Below are 20,590 nucleotides of genomic sequence, written 5' to 3'. Positions count from 1 at the left end.
TTCCTTGTCCTCACCAGAAGAGGCAGCAATTTGTAATCCCTGCTGTTCTGGCCTGAGAAAATTGAGCAATTGGGATTTGTAGAGCAGCTGAACTGGTGAAAAATCAGTCGAAGTGGATTTGTGCCAATCAATGCTTCAACCTAAAAAAAGCACAAAGGCAGGGAAGGAAGAGAAAAGCCTAGGACTAAAATTCCAGATTAACAGTGGAAGAAAACAGACAACAAATGCATGCATCAGCACCAGGAAAGATGCATGAATCCCCACCTTAAGATCTAGAAAGTTCTTCATGTCTCAAGCAAGCAATATGCCCATGATGGGGATTAGCAGGACGTGGTCAGTTTGTGTGAAGCTGTGCTATGAATACAGACTGACGCATCATGGCCTCACCATGAGCACGACGCTGATGGAGGAAGCGAGTACTCTGGGCTTGGGAAAGAATTTGGGCCTGAGGAGGACCATTGTTTGTTGTCTATAATCATTGATCAAGATGATAACATGGGAAATGGGATCAGCAGGTTTGCTGATGGCACTAAGATTGGAGGCGTTGTGGAGAGGGAGGAAGGTTTTCAAAGCTCGCAGAGGGATCTGGACCAACTGGAAAATGGGGCGGAAAATTTAATGCAATCAAGTGTGAGGGGTTGCATTTTGGAAGGAAAAACCAAGGTATGGCTTACATAGTAAATGGCAGGGCACTGAGGAGTGCAGAGGAACAAAGGGATCTGGAAATACAGAGACATAATTCCCTGAAAGTGGTGTCACAGGTAGATAGTGTTTTAAAGAAAGCTTTTGGCATCTGGACCTTCATAAATCAAAATATTGAGTACAGGAGTTGGGATATTATGGTGAGGCCAAATTTGGAGTATTGTGTGCAGTTCTGGTCATGAAATTACAGGAAGGATATCAGTAAGATTGTAAGAGTGCAAAGAAGATTGACTAGGATGTTGTCAGGTCTTCAGGAGTTGAGTTACAGGGAAAGATTAAACAGTTAGGACTTTATTTCATGGAGTGTAGAAGAATGAGGGGACATTTGATAGAGGTTTACAAAATTATGAGGTGTATAGACAGGGAAAATGCGAGTAGGCTGTTTCCACTCAGATTAGGAGAGATAAATAGAAGAGGTCATGTCTTTAGGGTGAAAGGGGAAAGTTTTAGGGGAACTTCTTCACTCAGTGCTGGGAGTGTGGAATGAGCTGCATCTGACATGGTATATGTGGGCTCACTCAAGTTTTAAGAATATATTGGATAGCTACATGGATGGGAGGATTATGGAATGGGTGCAATTCAGTGGGACTATTGTGAAATGTTTCGGCACAAATGAGAAGGGTCGAATGGCCTGTTTTCTGTGCTGCTGTGTTCTATGGTTCAATGGGTTGCTTGAGTAATTGGCTACTATGAATTGTGTGTAGTAGCTTGGTGGAAGGGATATTTTAAATGTACATTTTAATTTTAAAAAATTTAGACATATAGCACAGTAACAGGCCCTTTCGGCCCAAGAGCCTGTGCCACCCAATTAACCTATATCCCGCAGTACTTGGAACAGTGGACGATTAGTGTAACTAGGTTGACATGGAATTGGTGAGTCTGAGGTCTTTTCTCTGCTGAATGATTTGATAGCTTAATGAGGACTCCCATCAGCTTCCTGCTTTAAGAGAAAACATCTCCAGTTCATCCAATAAAAACAATGCTGGATAAACTCAGCAGGTTAGTGTACTTTATATGGCAAAGCTAAAGATATATGACAAGATACATATTAAGGAATGAGCAAAATATAGGCAGGTGCCTGATGTTCAGGCATCTGCCTACATTTTGCTCATACCTTGATGAAGGGTTCAAGCCTAAAATGTTGATTATGTATCTTATCTTGACGATATAAAATGCACTGTTTGACCTCCAGCATTGTTTTTACTTCAACCATGGTGTTTTCAGACTTTTGCGTTTTGCCCCCATTTCATCCAGTCTTTCCTTGTAGTTCCAATTTTCTAAAAATGTATGCATCCTTCCCCCTTCTCCATTGTAATCACATCTTTAACATTACTAGAATTGTATACAGAACTCAAGTTGTGGCCTAATTAGTGTTGTGCATAGTTCTGCAATAATCTTCCTACTGCTTTATTGGCTAATACAGGAATGCAACTTCCAGGCTTATTTTTAACCTTTTGGTTGCCCTGTCCTGTTACCTTTAAGGATCAGTTGATAAGTACTTTAAAATCTCTCCTCTTTAGTGCGATTCAATATACGTGGCATTTTACTCAATGAATATTGTTTTGCTTTAAATGACGAATTTTCTTGCCATCTTGTGTAATAATTTTCTTTAAATATGTTTTTACAGGGTGGGCAATGGATTAAGGATTAATGTTCATTAGGTGTCCTTAATCCAGCGGATTTATTTAATGTTGTTCTATTGCCCTTTATCTTTGTTACAATTCTTATTTGGTAATAGGAGCTGAATTGTTGCTCAACTTTTTTTTGCAGTTTAATAAAAAGCAATTTAATTTTAAGCTATGAAAATAATCTATTTTTGGACTTATTTGGAGGAGGCATGGGATTGGGAATGCAGTCACATACCGCCAACAGTATGAAATGGCTTTTGTTACCAAATACACTAGTTTTAATTAAGGAAATAACAGGAGGTTGAGTTAAAAAGTGTGATATCCATCCATACTGCATGCAAATTAAGTGCCAATTCTGAAATAGAACAATTGTGATTTGTGGAACTATTTGCATTTCATGATCAATTTTGAGCATGGAGAACTTTAAAAACTTAAACCCTTGATGACACCATTTTTCTACATTTTCAGCAGGTTTCAGGCACTTAACCAAAAACATTTTTGTCTTTAGTTTTGCATTAATGAGAAATTGAGGTGAAGTAATTCTCAGATGCAGTCATTTCATTCTTTGTATAGATAAGAATCAGTACTGTTGAGAGAACTCTAAACAAGCATTTTTTTGTGGCTTTGAATAGGTGGAACGTGGGGGAATTATTTATGAATAGGATTCAATGCAAAGTCAAGCATTCAGGGAAGTCAAATCAAGATAGCATATACAATGCAGTAAAAGGTAAAACACCAGGAATGTTGGTATTTTTCCCCCAAATGTAGAATTTATTCACAAATAAATTATTTACAGAAAACTGTTCAAAATCTCTTAGTATACTTGGTATCATGTCCAGACATTCCCATCATTTTCATAATTGGACATTATTACATTCCTTCTCTATTTACATTATTGCCGCCACTGTGGCATTTTGTCAACACTCCTCCTTTTGTTGTTTGAAGGGCTCTCCTTCAGTCCCTGCTCCTCAATGCTTAGTAACAGAAGAACTCTAGATTATGGTCCTACCCCCACATCACTCAAAATATTGATTTTATTCCATATATAGACCTTATTCACAATAAATTATTTATAATAAAGAAAACTGTTCAAAGTCTATTTGCTCCCATAGTGTTAGGTCCATACATACCCATCATTGTACATTGATACTTTATTTACACCGTTGCCACTACTGTCACTATTCAGAATAAATTATTTACATAAGGGAAACCGTTTAAAGTCTCTTCTCACAATCATTTTGATATCTTTAGATTTCTATTTACACCATTGTGGCACCTTGTTGTTCTCCTCTGTTGTTTTGGGGGCTTCCCCTTGGTCTCAGCCTCTAAATGGCTGGTAATGGAAGGACTTTAGACTTTGTTTTCCTTCCCCACAGTGCCTTTGTGTTGGCTACATCAAGCCTTAGTATGTCCCTCAGCACATACTCCTGCACCCTGGAATGTGCCAGTTGACAGCTTTCCTGCACTGACATCCCTCTGCAGGTTTTGGGCAGACCAAAATGTGCCTTTCACCGAATTCATGTTCTTTCAGTAGTTCTGTATATCCGACTCCATGTGTGTCCCCTGGAATAGCCTGTAAATCAGAGAGTTCTCTGTCATGCTGCTGCTGTAGATGAATCTAGACGAGAGCCTTGCATCTTCTCCACACACTCTTAGAAAATGAGCATTTTGCAAAGAATTGGGTGACAATCTTCACTCCATCACAGTAATCTCGGGCGAACATGCATTGTGGGTGATGTTCCGATAATGGAGGACCATCGCCTTCCCAAGATAGTGTTACATGGCGAGCTCTCCACTGGCCACCGAGACAGAGGCGCACCAAAGAAGAGGTACAAGGACTGCCTAAAGAAATCTCTTGGTGCCTGCCACATTGACCACCGCCGTGGGCTGATATCACGTCAAACCGCGCATCTTGGCGCCTCACAGTTCAGCGGGCAGCAACCTCCTTTGAAGAAGTCCGCAGAAGCCCACCTCACTGACAAAAGACAAAGGAGGAAAAACCCAACACCTAACTCCAACCAACCAATTTTCCCTTGCAACCACTGCAACCGTGTCTGCCTGTCCCACATCGGACTTGTCAGCCACAAACGAGCCTTCAGCTGACATGGACATTACCCCTCCATTAATCTTCGTCCGCGAAGCCAAGCCAAATAAAAGAAAAGAAAAACAAGAAGGATCTGACTGTGAGGGCATCTTTCACTCCCCTGTGAGTCTTGGTAATGAGGCAGATGACCTAGATGGTTTGCTCAGGGAACCACCCCACCACACCCATCATCTCACAGTGATTGCATGACATTCTGGGCTGATATCCTTGTGGTCAAAGGTTTGCCGGGAAAACCTTTTTCATGAAGAGTAGTTGGTTTGGCAAAGTCCAGCTGACTGGAACATTGCATGGCAACGGGGCCAGGCCTATCCTTCACAACATTTGGGATAGATAGTACCTCAGCACACAACAGCAGATGGTGCCTTCATACTGTGGTTCATCGCACAGCCTGATGCAGCCACAGCAAAGGTAGTCATCAGGATGAGGGTCACGTTGGGAATTCTTTTGCCCCCATTGTCCGGCAACTTGCACATAGCCATCCTTTGGACCCTTTCCATCTTGGATCCCCATTTGAATTGGAAGACTGCTGTGGTGACCACACGGATGAAGGTGCAAGAGATGGGCCACATCTGCGCCACGTACTGCAGTGGTGAGAGCATCTAGCACCTGATGACCAGGTTCTTCCCTACTACTATTATTGTTCCCAAAGACCTATTTCTGGTGGACCTTTATGATCCATTCTGACCAATTTTTGTTCCAGGTCTCAGCTCTTCCGAAACCAGATCCCAGCACCTTCAGGCAGTCAGATCTGACTGTAAAGGGGATGCTGGACCGGACAGGCCAGTTACAGAAGAGTATTGCCTTGCTCTTCTGTTTTCCAGGTGCCTGATGCAGACTCAAAATTGCCACAGATACTGATCATGTCCCCAAACAGAAGACAACGACATCGTCCATGTCCAGGGAGGTCTTGACCCGAGAGTGCCTGGCAACAACACTTCTTAAGCCTTCTTCCTTCCTGATGGATTCTTAAGGGCTCTATGCAGTACACAAATAAGACCAGAGAGAGCGGGCAACTCTGCCTGATTTCAGACTTGATGGGGAAGCTATCTGTATCACATCCATTGATTTGGACTGTACTATGGATGTCTGTGTAGAGCTGTTTAATTTTTGATTTTCTCACCAAAGCCAATTTTGGAGAGCAGGTCCATCATGTGTATGTCCTGTCAAAAGCCGCCTGGTCTGAACTGACCAGGCAGGTATCCACCTCCCTGACCTGTCTGTAGGCGATGGTATGTTAGCAGTGCAGAGATTTTCCTGCTGGAACCTTGCAGCTTCGGTCTGGGTGGATCATTTGCCCCATTAAAGTTGATTGGTGATGGCTCTGGACTGGATTTTGAAGTAAATATTTAACAATGATAAGGGCCTCCAATTCCTGATATCCTACTTCTCTTTGAAGATGAGGGTTACAATGCCCTTCTCCATGCTGTCTCCCAGGACCATAGCGTTGAATACTTCCAACAGATCCAGGCCCACCCAGTCCCACAGTGTCGGTACAACTTAGCTGGTAAGCTGTCACTTCTTGATGTTTTACTTGACCAACAGAACAGATGGAGTCCGTCAGTTCTCTCAGGGTAATTGGCTGGTCCAGACTCTCCTCCTATATAGCATCTAAGACAGCCATTTTCAACCTTTTTAAGCAATGGCCCTCTTAGGACTCTGCTCAAAGTTTGTGGGCCCCTTTTACCAATGAAGCAGTCAAGCTTTGTAGGTTTCTTCTGTACTTCTACTGACTGCATAAAAAAAAATTAAAAATTCACTATTTCTGTCTGAGGACCCTTAAATGTGCAATGGTCTCCATTGAGAATGGCTGGTCGAAGACCTAAGTGATCAAGGACAGGGAGGCCATTCTGTCTGTAGCCTTAGTGTTGTGCAGTTCTGCATCACAGAAACCTTGGGGTTTAAGTCCATGGTTCCTTGAAAGTGACAACATAGCGATGAAGAAAGCATATGACTTGCTTTTATAGGTCAAGGCATACAGTATTAATGTTCCAACTTTACAAAGCTGGAGTGTCGTGTGCAGATCTGGTTTCCATACAAGAAAGGATGTGGATGGAGAGGTGATTCACCAGAGTGTGTCTGGATTGGTGGACATCAGTGAAAGGGAGAGATTGGATTGATTGTGTGGCCTGACCTGAGGCATAGAGTCTATCTATGAATGCCGGTTTTGAGCAATCATGGGCAAATATGAAATGCTGATGTGCTCTACATGGATTTAGTTGGGTATGCTAAGAAATAGGCTGAAATGCAAAGACATGATCAGACCATGAGAGTCTGGGAGCAAAAAGCAAACTGCTAAACTCAGCAGGCTGAGTGGCATCATGGGAGAAAATAATTGTGGACGTTTTGGGTCAGAACCCTTCTGAGACTGAGCATAAGCACATCAGAAGTTTGTCATGAACAAGTCATGAAATTCGGTGTTTTGTGGCAGCATTATATAGTGCAAACAGTCATATTCTAACCATCTTATAAACATTACTATCAATTAAAAAAAAATAAAATAGCAGCGCATGAAAAGTATGGCAATGTCTTTGGAATCTGATGGCAGCGGGGAAGAAACTGTCCTTATGCTGCTGAGTGCTCGTCTTTAGGCTCCTGTACTTTTTTTTCCTGATGGGAACAGAGTGAAGAGGGTATGGCCTGGATAGGAGTCTGAGGATCAAGGCTGCTTTTTTTTTTAAAGACACCGTCTCTTGTAGATGCCTTTGATTGAGTCTGGTGCCTGTGATGTCACAGGCCGAGTTAACATCCCTCTGGAGTTTAATATTGTCCTGAGAGTTGGCACCTCCATACCAGGCAGTAGAATTTGGATTGGAATCCTTCATCAAGACAGCATCCTCAGTCTTGATGAAGGGTTGTGGCCCGAAACATTGACTATTTTTTTCTCCCACTGATGCTCCTTGACCTGCTGAGCTCCTTCAACAAATTGTGTTCTAACAGGACATCATTGGTTTATTCATTTTCAGTGTAAAGAATTGGCTTGATCACCAAGTGGTCCTGAAATCATCTAACTAAATTCATGTCATGCAGCTCCAGGAGCCTTCCACAATAAATGATGATGATTGTTCCCTTGACCTAGTAAAACACAGTGGAGGGTAATGAACATAATGAGAAGTGAAAGGAGAAATTAGATTTGAAAATGGTGGTATATTCTTTGATACAGGATGCCGTTATGGGGTAGCGTAGTGGGTTGCACATAGAATTAACAACAGTTGATAAATCTGCATTTTCATGACACTTGCTAATCTCAAATTCATTTTCTCTCTAAGCATTCATATAAAGTTTTTGCAAGGTCTTGTTTTTTTTTACATGAAATGGAATGGCACCTGATCTGAATGTGGTATCTAGATCCAGCAGGAAATTAATTTGGAGCTTATTAATTTTACTGGACACAATTTTTTCAAGTATATATTTTAGAGGCCAAGTCTACCTGATTTTTGCAGGTCAGTTTGTAAGTGTGCATTAACTGGTTTACACCATGTCTTTTTGGTATTATACCCATGCTTTGGAAATAATCTTCACCTTGTGGCGGCTCACCACAAGGCAAGCAAACCGGCCCCACTTTTATGCATTATACATGAATATTTACGGTAAATGTGTAACTGGCATTTACAACAATTGCTTAACTTTGGCAAAAATTCTGCTTGATTTTTGCATGTAGCTAGTACTCATGACCATTGAGAATTAATACCAGTCTGGGAATATTGCCTCTTCCACTAAAATCAAAAACAAGTTCTGGCAGGATCAGCAACTCTTAATATTTTTAAACAAAATGTGTATGAGGGTGTGTGACTTGATCACTGGACAGCTAAAGCTAATTGCAATACATTTTGATGGTATGAGTTCATGGTTTAGGTTGAACCAAAAAGTTGAATCATTTTTTGGTCATCCTTAATGCATAATATGCTTTAATGTTTGGCAAACAGTGAAAAGTTACCTTCAGGTAATCATTTTGAGTGGTTAACATCTGTCATTAAGATTAGTGTTGATTCTTAAAGGTGAACTTGATCAACTTGGATATAACTTTACCAAGTGCAAAATAAAGGATCTTGGTGGGTCTGGGCTTTCACAGTAAGTAGTAGGATGCTGAAGAGGTTTGTAGAACAGAAGGGGCAACAAGTGGTGAAGACTCATTGTGTTCAGAGTTGGGACAACATGTTATAGCTGTGCGAAACATTGTTGAGACCACACTTCAGAGCAGGAGGGATGGAGAAAGTTTCACAAGAATGCTAGCAGGAGACAAGGGTAGGGTATCTAAAACTAGAGGGCAATGGTTTGTCAGAAGGGAAAGATTTAAAAGAAATAGGGGGAAATTTTTTTCACAAAGAATGTGGAAGGCATATATAGCAATCTGCCAGAGAAAGTAGTTTAGGTGGGTACAGTTATGACATTTGGACGTGAGTAGGAAAGGTTGAGGGGATATGATCCAAACTCAGGCAAATGGGCCACCTCAAATAGGCAGTTTGACTGGTATGGATGAGTTGTGCCAGAGTTTGTGACTAATGAAAACAATAGGCTAAGAAAATATATTTTTCATAATATAAATAAAAAATGGTTTCATTATTTTGCTGTGAAAAAATGACAATATATTTTACAGAAACTTTTGACCTCCACTGACATACTTGGGTCAGGCACAAGGAGTATCCTTTTTATGTTCCTATTAAGTCTCGTCACAATCTTAAAATCTTTATTTCCAAATCCCTTCATGGCCTACCTTTATAATCTACTTAAGTCTTGCAACAGGAGCGTTATTTACATTTAAGGAAAGACTGGATAATTACATGGAGGGGAGAGGATTGGAGGGCTTTGGACCGGGTGCTGGTCAGTGGGACTAGGAGGGTGGGGATATGTTCTGGCATGGACTAGTAGGGCTAAACTGGCCTGTTCTGTGCTGTATATGGTTATATATGGTTAACCCTTTAACATCTCCTAGGGCTTGAATTCTGGTCTTTTGCAATTCTTTAATTCTCTTCTCTCTTTCTACTGCTCCTCACCCCATCCCGGCTCACCCCAGGCCTGCTCATACCTTCAGCAGCAATGGCTAAACTCTGAAATCTCCACCCCTATATCAGGGCTTTCCAAACTTTTTCGCTAATGAAATCCTTTTGGGAAGCACTTGGAAATTGTGCAACCCCTTAGCTACGAAGCGGAAGCTGACCAAAAGTAGAATGGCGTCAACTTCCAGTTCAAGCATGGTTGAGTCTAATTTAATTTTTTTTTCTTAAATGGTAAGCAATCTGAGGCAGTACTTCAAAACTGTATTTCTTCAGAATTTGATTATTTTGTTTCAACTGAATATTAACCAAATTGCAAATGGAGATATCATCAACACCCCCAAATGCCCACCATCACTGACCTTCCAGCAGTGGGTTTCCCAGCCACCCACAGGCTGGATGTCCCAATGCCTGATGTGGGTGTCCACTTTGGCCCTGGCTGCCCTCTGGTGGAGCTCTTGACGCCTTTGACGTGGGTTTGCATCCCGGCACCTTCCAACACCTCCATCACTAACCCCTGTCCCCACTGACCAGGTGCTGGAGCCTCTGTTGGTACTGTAGCCCCTGACACCTATATTGATGCAGGTCCCGGTCCTGACCAACACCATTCTGGCATCCATGCTGACTCTGTCACCAATTACACACCAACCTTAGTGAAAGGGGGGAGGGAGAAAGAGCAAGTAAGCGAAAGGTGGGGGAGGGAGCGAGTGAGCAAGAGGAAGGGAGTGAGTGGGAGGACGAGGGAAGGAGTGAGAGAGGGAGGGGAAAGTAAGCAGGAAGGAGCAAGTGACTGAGCTAGGGGGAGGGAGTGAGTGAGCAGTGGGGGAAAATAGCGCCTTGATGCCTGACAACTGCACTGCTGATGTCAGGCCTCAAGACGCTCTTTTGTTAGTGTCGAAGCAACTGTTTAGAAACATGTTAAAAAGTAATTCAAATGTAAATTAAATAAAAACAGTTATTACTACCCATTTCTAGCGTGGAAACCCCACACTTTTCGGCGGAAGCAAGTTTGGGAAAAGCTGTTCTAGATCTTTGAAGGGTGCATCTTAAAAACCTACAATTTGAACTCTATGGTAATGTGACATGATACTTTTTCCTACGGCTCGGTGTTAGTTCTTTTTGTGCCTGAGATACTTGGTTAAAAGCATAAATGCAAATAGTTTGTTAACATGTTGCAAAAGTTGATGGCCATTTGGCCCTTTAATCTGAACAATTTAAGTAAATTGTTCAGATGTTGAAGTACCTGTTTAAAATTGCTCGAGGGCAGGTTATCTATATTAATTGTTCTTGTTGAAGTGAAAGTTCTGGTTTCAACTTGCATTTTTACTCTTCTGGCTCCTCTGGTTTTTCCAGCTTACCTCTGAAGTTCCCCTTCAACATTATTATTTGCAATGGTTACACCTGGCATTTATCCAAAACTGTTTGATATCAGCAGTTTCATTTACAATTGGCACTGTTCTTTTAAACAAGCTATACTCTAACGTCGAGGTACTCGAGATGGCAGAGGTCGACAGCATCGAGTCCACGCTGCTGAAGATCCAGCTGCGCTGGATGGGTCACGTCTCCAGAATGGAGGACCATCGCCTTCCCAAGATCGTATTATATGGCGAGCTCTCCACTGGCCACCGTGACAGAGGTGCACCAAAGAAAAGGTACAAGGACTGCCTAAAGAAATCTCTTGGTGCCTGCCACATTGACCACCGCCAGTGGGCTGATAACGCCTCAAACCGTGCATCTTGGCGCCTCACAGTTTGGCGGGCAGCAGCCTCCTTTGAAGAAGACCGCAGAGCCCACCTCACTGACAAAAGGCAAAGGAGGAAAAACCCAACACCCAACCCCAACCAACCAATTTTCCCTTGCAACCGCTGCAATCGTGTCTGCCTGTCCCGCATCGGACTGGTCAGCCACAAACGAGCCTGCAGCTGACGTGGACTTTTTTACCCCCTCCATAAATCTTCGTCCGCGAAGCCAAGCCAAAGAAAGAATACTCTTTATAGTAAAAACACAAAATTCTGGAGAAACTCAGCTGGTCAAACAGAGTCTTTTATGTAGCAAAGATAAAAATACAAAACAGACTTTCGGGCTTGAGCTCTTCGGCAAAGTATGGAAGAATATTGGCAGGCATCTGAACAAAAAGATGGGGGGGAGGGCAGGAGATGATAGGAGGGGAGGGAGGGGACAGCAGCAATCGGGAGAAGGGAAGGCTAGCTGGGTAGGTGGAGGGGGAAGGGAGGGGGAAAACTGGAAAGGGAGAGAAAAACGAGTTAGCAGAAAGCAGAGAAGTCTATGTTAATGCCATCTGTCTGGAGAGTGCGAAAAATAAGATGTTCCTCCAGTCTACGGATGGTCAGGATGGGACATAGATAAAGCCATGATCAAGCATATGAGTATGGGAGTATGACTCAGAATTTAAATGGTTGGCTACTGGGAGGTCTCTGTTGCAACAGAGGGAGAAAGCACTTTGCTTCTTCTGGACCAAAGATCTGATCAGTCACCCTCTACCACCACCCTCCTCTGCCTGGCAGAAATTGTCCTGACTTTAAATAACTTCTCCTTTAACTTGTCTCATTCCTCTAAATTAAAGGAGTAGCCATGGATACTTGCATGTTTGTGGAGCAATCCATGCTGCAAGCTTACACAGGCAAGACGCCTCAACTCTTCCTCTGGTACATTGGGGCTGCCACATGCACCTGCAATGAGCATGTCAACGTCATGGCCAACTTACAGCCTGATCTCAAACTCACCTGGTCCATCTCCAACAACACTCTCCCCTTTCTGGATCTCTCTGTCTCCATCTTGGGAGACAAGCTTTCTACCGATATATATTACAACTCTCACAAATACCTTGTCTGCACTTCCTCACACCCTGTTCCAAGCAAGGATTCCATCCCCTTCTCCCAATTTCTCAGTCTCTGCTGTATTTGTTTCCAAGATGAAGCCTTTCAGTTCAGATCTTCTGAAACGCCTGCCTTCCACAAAAGTGGCTTCCCCTCCACGACCATCAGCTCAGCCCTCATCCACATCTCCATTTCCTGCTCATCTGCCCTAGCCCTCTCTGCCCCAAGATCAAATAATATAGAATCTCCTTCATCCTCACCTACTGCCCCACCAGCCTCCACATCCATCACATTATCTGCTAGAATTTCCAGCACTTACTGCAGGATCCCACCACCAGACACATTTTCCCTTCTCCTCCCCTCTCTGCCTTCCACAGGGACCTCTCCCTCTGTGATTCCCTCATGCACTCATCCCTTCTCACCTCTCTTTCTCCACCCCCTGCACCTTCCCCCGTGGCCATGAGGTGGAACACTTGACCCTCACCTCTTCCCTTACTACAGTCCGGGCCTCCAAAACAGGCCTTTCCTGTGAAGCAACACTTCACTTGTATAGCCACAGAACTAATTTACTACATCCAGTGCTCCCTTTGTGGCCTTCTCTACATCGGAGAACATAAGAAATAGGAGGGGGAGTAGGCCTTCTGGCCTGCTCTGCCATTCAATAAGATTGTGGCTGATCTGATCATTGACTTAACTCTGCCTTTTCCCCATATCCCTTTATTCATTTTTTTACGTAAAAAAATCTAACTGAACCTTAAATAGACTGGTTGCAGATTGGGAGATTGCTTCACTGAGCACCTCTGCTACAACAGAGACCTCCCAGTAGCCAATCATTTGAATTCTGAGTCACACTCCCATACTCCTATGTCTGCCAATGGCCTTATGTACTATCCCACCCTAAAAACTTGCAGATTGGAGCAACAACACCTTATTTTCTTTCCGGGGACTCTCCAGCCAGATGACATTAGCATCGACTTTTCTGCTAACCTCATTTTTTCTCCCCCCTCCTTACCATTTTTTCCAGTTCTCTCCCCTTCACCCACCAGCCATCCCTCCGTTCTCTGATCACTGCTGTCCCCTCCCTCCCTTCACCACCTGTATCCCCACCCCATCCTTTTGTTCAATGCATGCCAACATTCTCCCATACCTTGATGAAGGACTTAAGCCTGAAATGTCAGTTATGTATTTTTACCTTTGCTACATTAAGGACGCTGTTAGACCAGCTGAGTTTTACCAGCATTTACGGTGTCTACAGAATTTTGTGTTTTACTTTATTTAAAGTGCCCATTTAAATGACTCACAAAGAGGTTCAGTTAGTTCTGGATATTTTTGTGTCTGTGCATGTAGAATTTTAAAAAATATTATTAGGAATGTTTAGACTGATGTAGTATTTCAGGTCAGTTTAGAATATTCATCTGTTCTCCAGTCCTTGGTACAAAAACATACAGTCACACAATCAGACATAACATGCATACTGATAAATAATACATATGCTTGACAAGTATTTATATCTATAAAAATAAATATTGTTTTGTACAAATGAGTCTTGGATGTTTAGTGTGATTTACAGAGTAGTTTATCCTTTCTTTGAATATTTTAAAAATTTCTCCAAAGATGCAGTAGTCAGAATTAATATAATAATACAGATTACAAAAGAAACAAAATTTACATACATTATGATATTCAGCCCTCCCAAAACCCATCCTACCCAATCCCCCCTCCTTCAAAATTGTCAGTATAAATGTAGAAAGAAAAGAAAGAGGAAGAAAGAAAATTTTCAGGATTGCACAGAGAGGAGATGTCATCTAATACAATTAAATAAAAATTCTTCAATACATTTCAAAGGAGATCTCGCATGTCAAGAGGGACAGAAAGCTCATTATTACAAATTTAAGTCTAATATTTGGGCATACGGGCACCAAATTTGCAAAAACATAGGATATTATTTCTCAAACTATATCTAATTTTTTTTCCAAAGGAATGTATCTTTGAATTTCTGCATTCAATTTGGCATATCTAAAAATGTATCTGATTTCTAAGTGACTAAAATATTTTTCCTCACCACCACTAATGTTACTTTAACAAAATCCAATTGATTTATTGATAGTTTTAATTTTGTCCATGTTTCTTCAAGCATTGATCTGATAAATCTGATATTATTCTATCAATTTCTGTTGTGTAAGATATAACTGATGTAAAAAATTGCACTGAACTAACCTTTATCTTACATTGATAGATCCATTTCACACCTTTGTCGAGACTTATGAACTTCTCGTTTAAAAGTTCCTACTTGTCATAAAGAGTATGTCATAGAAGTGAACTTTTTAACAATTCCTCTTCTCATAAGGAGTTTTACTTCAGTACAACTTGGCAACAAGATGGTTGGTCCTAACTCAACCCTCAAATATGCCCTTAGTTGGAAATAACAAAAAAAAGTGTTGTGAGTTGTACTTAGTTGAGCAAATGTCATTAATTGGCTCCTTTCATAACAATTTCAACATTTATAACCCTTTATGAAACCACTATCCAGAAATTGTTTGTCCTTTGAAAAAGATATAAGGATTTTGAGTCAAAGACATTTTATGATATACATCCTCTTATATCAATTTCATCATGTATTTTATTCAATATATTAATTAATTGTTTGAATAATGGTGTATTTTTTTTATCACCAACCATTAATTTCGGTCGCCACTTATTTATAAATTCTTCTGCTTTTCTCTCTCCTATTTTATTCAATTATATTTTATCCCATGCCTATATTTTCCTTTTAAAAAAAAAACCAAGAATCTCATTTGAGTCGCTCGATAATTTTTTTAAAAATTAGGAAGCATTAGGTCTCCCAATTCTCATTTCCATGTTAACTTCTTTGACATTTTACCTTTCCAGAGGAATTTCCTTACATATTTATTCAATTCTTGAATTTTTTTGAGGTATTAAAATAGTTAAAGATAGGAAATATATTGTATTCTTGAGGATATATTCATCTTAATACAGTTAACCTTTCCCACCAAAGTTGTAGGTAAATTCATCCATTAAAAAAAATCTTCCTTGATTTTTTAAGTAATGGTAAATAATTCAATTTGTATACATTTTTCAAATTATTATTCAGTATGAATACTTAAATATTTAATGATGTTTAAACTGAGTACATCCCTTTGATGTAGAGTATAATCACCTTCCATTAATGGCATAATTTTACTTTTAACCCAATTTATTTTATAATCCGAAACTTTCCCATATTCTTCCAAATGAACATATAATTTTTATAAAGCTGTCTCAGGTTCATTCAAATATATTAAAACATTATCTGCAAATAAACTAATTTTATGTTCTTCTTGACCTATCCTAAATCTCTTAATTCCAAATTGCTTGAGCAAGAGGTTCTGTAGCTAAAAGAAACAAAGCTGGAGGTAAAGGGCATCCTTGTCTACTTGATATAGCTAATTGAAATGGTATAGATATTTGTCCATTAGTCACTATTTTAGCTTTGGGATTATTAAACATTGCCCTAATTCAATTTACATCCATATCTAAAAAAATCCCATTCCAATCTATTACACTTTTTCTACATTTAAAACTACTGCAACACTCAAATCAGTTCTTTTATTTGTCCTAAATGAAATACATTAAGTAATCTAGCTACATTAAAAACCTGTTTGACTAAATAGCTGCCTGAATTAATAAATATGGATCATTCTATTTGCCAAGTATTCTATCTATAAAAAAAATAATTTTGTTTGTACAAATGAAAGTCTCAGATGTTTTGTGAAATGTGCAGAGTAATTTATTCTTGACACATAATGCTAATCAAAACTATGAGCTACAGAAAGTAATGTAGATGTGGCATTACTGAAAGTCATTACATATGACAGAGGTGCAACTTTGCTAAATGGGAAATTTCATTTTATAAAGAAATTAATGGAGAACAACATAACTTCTCAGAGAACTAGTGATCATAATAGAACAGTACAACACAGGAACATCCATTTGGTCCTCAGGTCTGTGCCAAACATGATGTCCAAATCAAACTATAACTGCTGATTGCACGTGATCGATATTTCTCCGTCCTTTCATAATCACTGTCTATTCTAGAAGCCTCTTAAATGCAGCGGTTGTTTCTGCTTCCACCTCCAACCCTGGCAATCTGTCCCAGGCATCTACCATTCCAAAATAAATTGCCTTTCACATCTTTCTTAAACTTGATCTCCCTCTTCTTAAACTAGTATCTTCTAGTGCATGATGCTTTTATGTTGGTGTAAAGACCCCAACAATGAAGACGCTGTTTACATCCGGTACCGCACGGATGGCAGTCTCTTCAATCTGAAGCGCCTGCAAGCTCACACCAAGACACAAGAGAAACTTGTCCGTGAACTACTCTTTGCAGACGATGCCGCTTTAGTTGCCCATTCAGAGCCAGCTCTTCAGCGCTTGACGTCCTGCTTTGCGGAAACTGCCAAAATGTTTGGCCTGGAAGTCAGCCTGAAGAAAACTGAGGTCCTCCATCAGCCAGCTCCCCACCATGACTACCAGCCCCCCCACATCTCCATCGGGCACACAAAACTCAAAACGGTCAACCAGTTTGCCTATCTCGGCTGCACCATTTCATCAGATGTAAGGATCGACAATGAGATTGACAACAGACTCGCCAAGGCAAATAGTGCCTTTGGAAGACTACACAAAAGAGTCTGGAAAAACAACCAACTGAAAAACCTCACAAAGATAAGCGTATACAGAGCCGTTGTCATACCCACACTCCTGTTCGTCTCCGAATTATGGGTCCTCTACCGGCACCACCTACGGCTCCTAGGACGCTTCCACCAGCGTTGTCTCCGCTCCATCCTCAACATCCATTGGAGCGCTTTCATCCCTAACGTCGAAGTACTCGAGATGGCAGAGGTCGACAGCATCGAGTCCACGCTGCTGAAGATCCAGCTGCGCTGGATGGGTCACGTCTACAGAATGGAGGACCATCGCCTTCCCAAGATCGTGTTATATGGCGAGCTCTCCACTGGCCACCGTGACAGAGGTGCACCAAAGAAAAGGTACAAGGACTGCCTAAAGAAATCTCTTGGTGCCTGCCACATTGACCACCGCCAGTGGGCTGATAACGCCTCAAACCGTGCATCTTGGCGCCTCACAGTTTGGCGGGCAGCAACCTCCTTTGAAGAAGACCGCAGAGCCCACCTCACTGACAAAAGGCAAAGGAGGAAAAACCCAACACCCAACCCCAACCAACCAATATTCCCCTGCAACCGTGTCTGCCTGTCCCGCATCGGACTTGTCAGCCACAAACGAGCCTGCAGCTGACGTGGACTTTTTACCCCCTCCATAAATCTTCGTCCGCGAAGCCAAGCCAAAGAAGAAAGGAAAGGTTCTGATGGTTCACACTATCTACATCTTTTGCAGCCTCCAATGTACTTTAATGATTCCTCTCTAGGCCTCACTGTAGTAGAGAATTCCAGAGATTTATATTGCTCAGAAGTAATCACTCCACCATTTCCTGCCTAATCTACATAATGTATAACTAAATTCCTCTTTATTTGTTCCTCTTTATTTGTCTCTTAAATGAGCCACTCTTTATTTTGAAACTTCCCAAGCTCCATCTAGAATATCATCTTAACATCTGTCTTCCTCTCAGAAGTTTATATGTTTCAATGAGATCCTTTCATGTTAGTAAACTCCAGAGTGTTGGCCTAGCCCCTTATCCCAGCATTCAACTGAGCCTTCTCTGAGTTGCCTCCAATGCAACTATATTCCATAAGATAAATTGCAGTATATTATTATCAATGTTCTGTATAGTTGAGGCATGCTATCTTTTTGTATTCCATCTGTCCTGCCATAAACATAGAGCAGCTTACGAACATGCCCTTTGGCCCATGTGTCTGCGCGGAACACGATATCCAAACCAAACTGCAACTCTACTGCTTGCCTTGACAAATATCCCTCCATCCCCCTCCTGTTCTTTTGCCTATCTGGAAGCTAATGTTATTCTTGTATCTGCTTCCATCATTACTCCTGGCAACATGTTCCAAGCACTTACCACTGTGAGTGCACTGCTGTGCAAAAAATAAATGCCATGCATATCTCCCTTAAACCCTTTCCACCCCCGCATTACATATGTGCCTTCTTATGTTTAATTATTTTACCCTGGGGCAAAGATTCTGACTGTCCACTCTATTAATACTTATTACGATTTTATATAAGCCAATATTTGTTTGGAACCATAAAGCTCGCATGAAATGTAGCAACATTGCCAAGCTGCTGAAATAGTTTTGAAATCACTGTGCCTGTAGCTACAAATTTCCAAAAATGGTCAGCAACAATTGTCCAAATTGCAATTTTTGAAAAGAATATGCAATGCATTTTTATTTTTAAAATTGACCGAGTCCCCTCCTTCTACCTGTCACATTCATTCTATTAGATTACAAATGTAAATCTCAGCAGTTACTTATTTGATAAGTACTTTCTTTGCTTTTCTACTCTAAAATAGAAAAGGCAATGCATAAGAGCTTAGGGTAATTAGGTGTGCGTTTTAAACGGAATACTGTGTAAAATGCTTGACAACAGTGGTACACTCTATAGATGGAAAAATTGTTCTCTACATTTAATGCCATACAGTATATACTTGAATTTTACTTTGGTTTCTGCTAAAATAATGCAAAACCAGAGGAAAAACACAAATTCTAGGTTTTCTAGCTTCTGAAGCAAAGTTAATTATCCTCAGTATTCTGTTTCAGTGAAAAGTTTTCTGAAAATATCTGTAAAAAAAATTTTCTTTTCCATCCATCTAGAAGTCTTGGGTAAGATTAATAAGCATATTGTTTTTGGACCACCTGCGGGGGGCCAGCTACTAAATAGGGCCATGCAAGTCAAAGGGAACAGTATTAGTGGTCAGAATATCTGCGCTGTGAGTGATTTTTTTTTCCCTCACATTTGGCTCATTTAATTAGGATCATAAATCTCAGCACTTGATAATTACTAGTGGTGTCTGCTGTTCTGCTTCCTTAGGAAGTGCATGGAGTTGTTCCACCAAGGGCCTTGGTGAGGGAAAATGACAAACAAATGTTTTCTCCCAATGTCATATTGCAAAAACGATGGATATTGTAGCTTACTGGCAATGGCACTGGAGTGTTCCAATTCTAGGAAAGATAAAATTGAATTCAGTAAATCATTAGCGACACTGGTTTGTGTGTTTAGTGATTAAAAACCTGCCGTTGCTATCGGCAGTGTGTTTAATTTAATTGCTTCAAGGTGCTTAGAAATGTGCAGTGTATGGGTTGCTTCAAAGAAAGTACAAATATACAAAACAATTGTTTGTAATTTTAAGAATGAGCTATGCTGGACTGTAACAGATGCAATAAAATTAAAAAAGTTAATTGGTACAAAAATAATGTACCCTTGTGCCTGAAAGATACAAATCTGGGTAATTAATCTTTGATTTTAAAAAAGTTTCATTCTGTAGAACACCAATTGTTGTTTACCTCAAGAGATTGTCAGGCACAGATGTTTAAACTGAAATCTTATGAAATACGTCTGTTCTATTTAGAACATAGAGCAGAACAGGAACAAGCCCTTTGTCTCTGTGCTAAACAGATGCCTAAATTAAAAAAAAATTGTTTATATATTTTCAAACTCAAACGATTTCCAGTAATCATAAATTACAGTTATCCATTATATACAAAATGTGTCATTAAGTCCGAGCCATTCACCCCGCCCCATCCCCTCACTCAACAGACCACAATTATGTACAACATTCAAGACACCCACAACAAAGGTAGGGAACACATCAGGGATTTGTCAGGGCCCAAGAGCTGGCACCTAGGTTGTAACATTTTTCTTGACTGGGTTGGAATGGATCGCACCTCCCCCCTCCCCTCCCCGCCCTCCCTTCAGGGGAAGGATAGACGGGGGAGGCAGGATGGCGAGGTACACAGATCCACACTATATGCTCTCCTATGAAATTTAAATTGCAAAATTTTTAGAATTCTTAAACATTTTTCTCTTAAGTTTTCGTTAATTTTTCTAGGGGATCACAGCTTTGCATTAAGTATTCCAGCGTGCATTGCGCAAGTGAGAGATTTCCAGGTAACTACTATGCACTTTCTGCTCACAGCCAATGCGATTATTACAAATTGGATTTGGAATTTGGACAGCTTCATCTTAATCCTCATGTCCATCATATTTCCCAATAGAAACAGCTCTGGGTCCTGTGGGAATTCTTTACTTAGATTTTTTTTCCAGGGCTTGGCCTAGTTCCACCCAGAAGGGTGTCACCTTGGTACATGTCCAGGTTGCATGCACAAAGGATCCTGTTGTAATGCCACA

At 40.9% G+C, this 20,590-nt stretch overlaps 1 protein-coding gene across 17 annotated transcripts in view; it reads left to right on the top strand.

The window, feature by feature from the left end:
* Positions 1–20,590, top strand: part of LOC138757050 (protein FAM53A-like) — a 181,706-nt gene that overhangs the window by 1,671 nt on the left and 159,445 nt on the right. The window contains exon 2 of one of the 17 annotated variants that reach the window (XM_069923719.1): positions 2,963–3,057. The exons of 14 other annotated variants lie outside the window; for them this stretch is intronic. The gene's annotated coding sequence lies outside the window, so the exon portion shown is untranslated. Of the gene's footprint in view, positions 1–2,962; positions 3,058–10,417; positions 10,499–19,978; positions 20,040–20,590 lie in introns of those variants that run through there. 2 more of the 17 variants (XM_069923721.1, XM_069923720.1) reach the window with 2 other exon arrangements.

Source organism: Narcine bancroftii, chromosome 3 (genome assembly GCF_036971445.1).
Source record: "Narcine bancroftii isolate sNarBan1 chromosome 3, sNarBan1.hap1, whole genome shotgun sequence".
In the NCBI taxonomy this organism is placed as follows: domain Eukaryota; kingdom Metazoa; phylum Chordata; class Chondrichthyes; order Torpediniformes; family Narcinidae; genus Narcine; species Narcine bancroftii.
The sequence above is the reverse complement of the archived record's forward strand: the minus strand, read 5'-3'. Positions and strand labels throughout refer to the sequence as shown.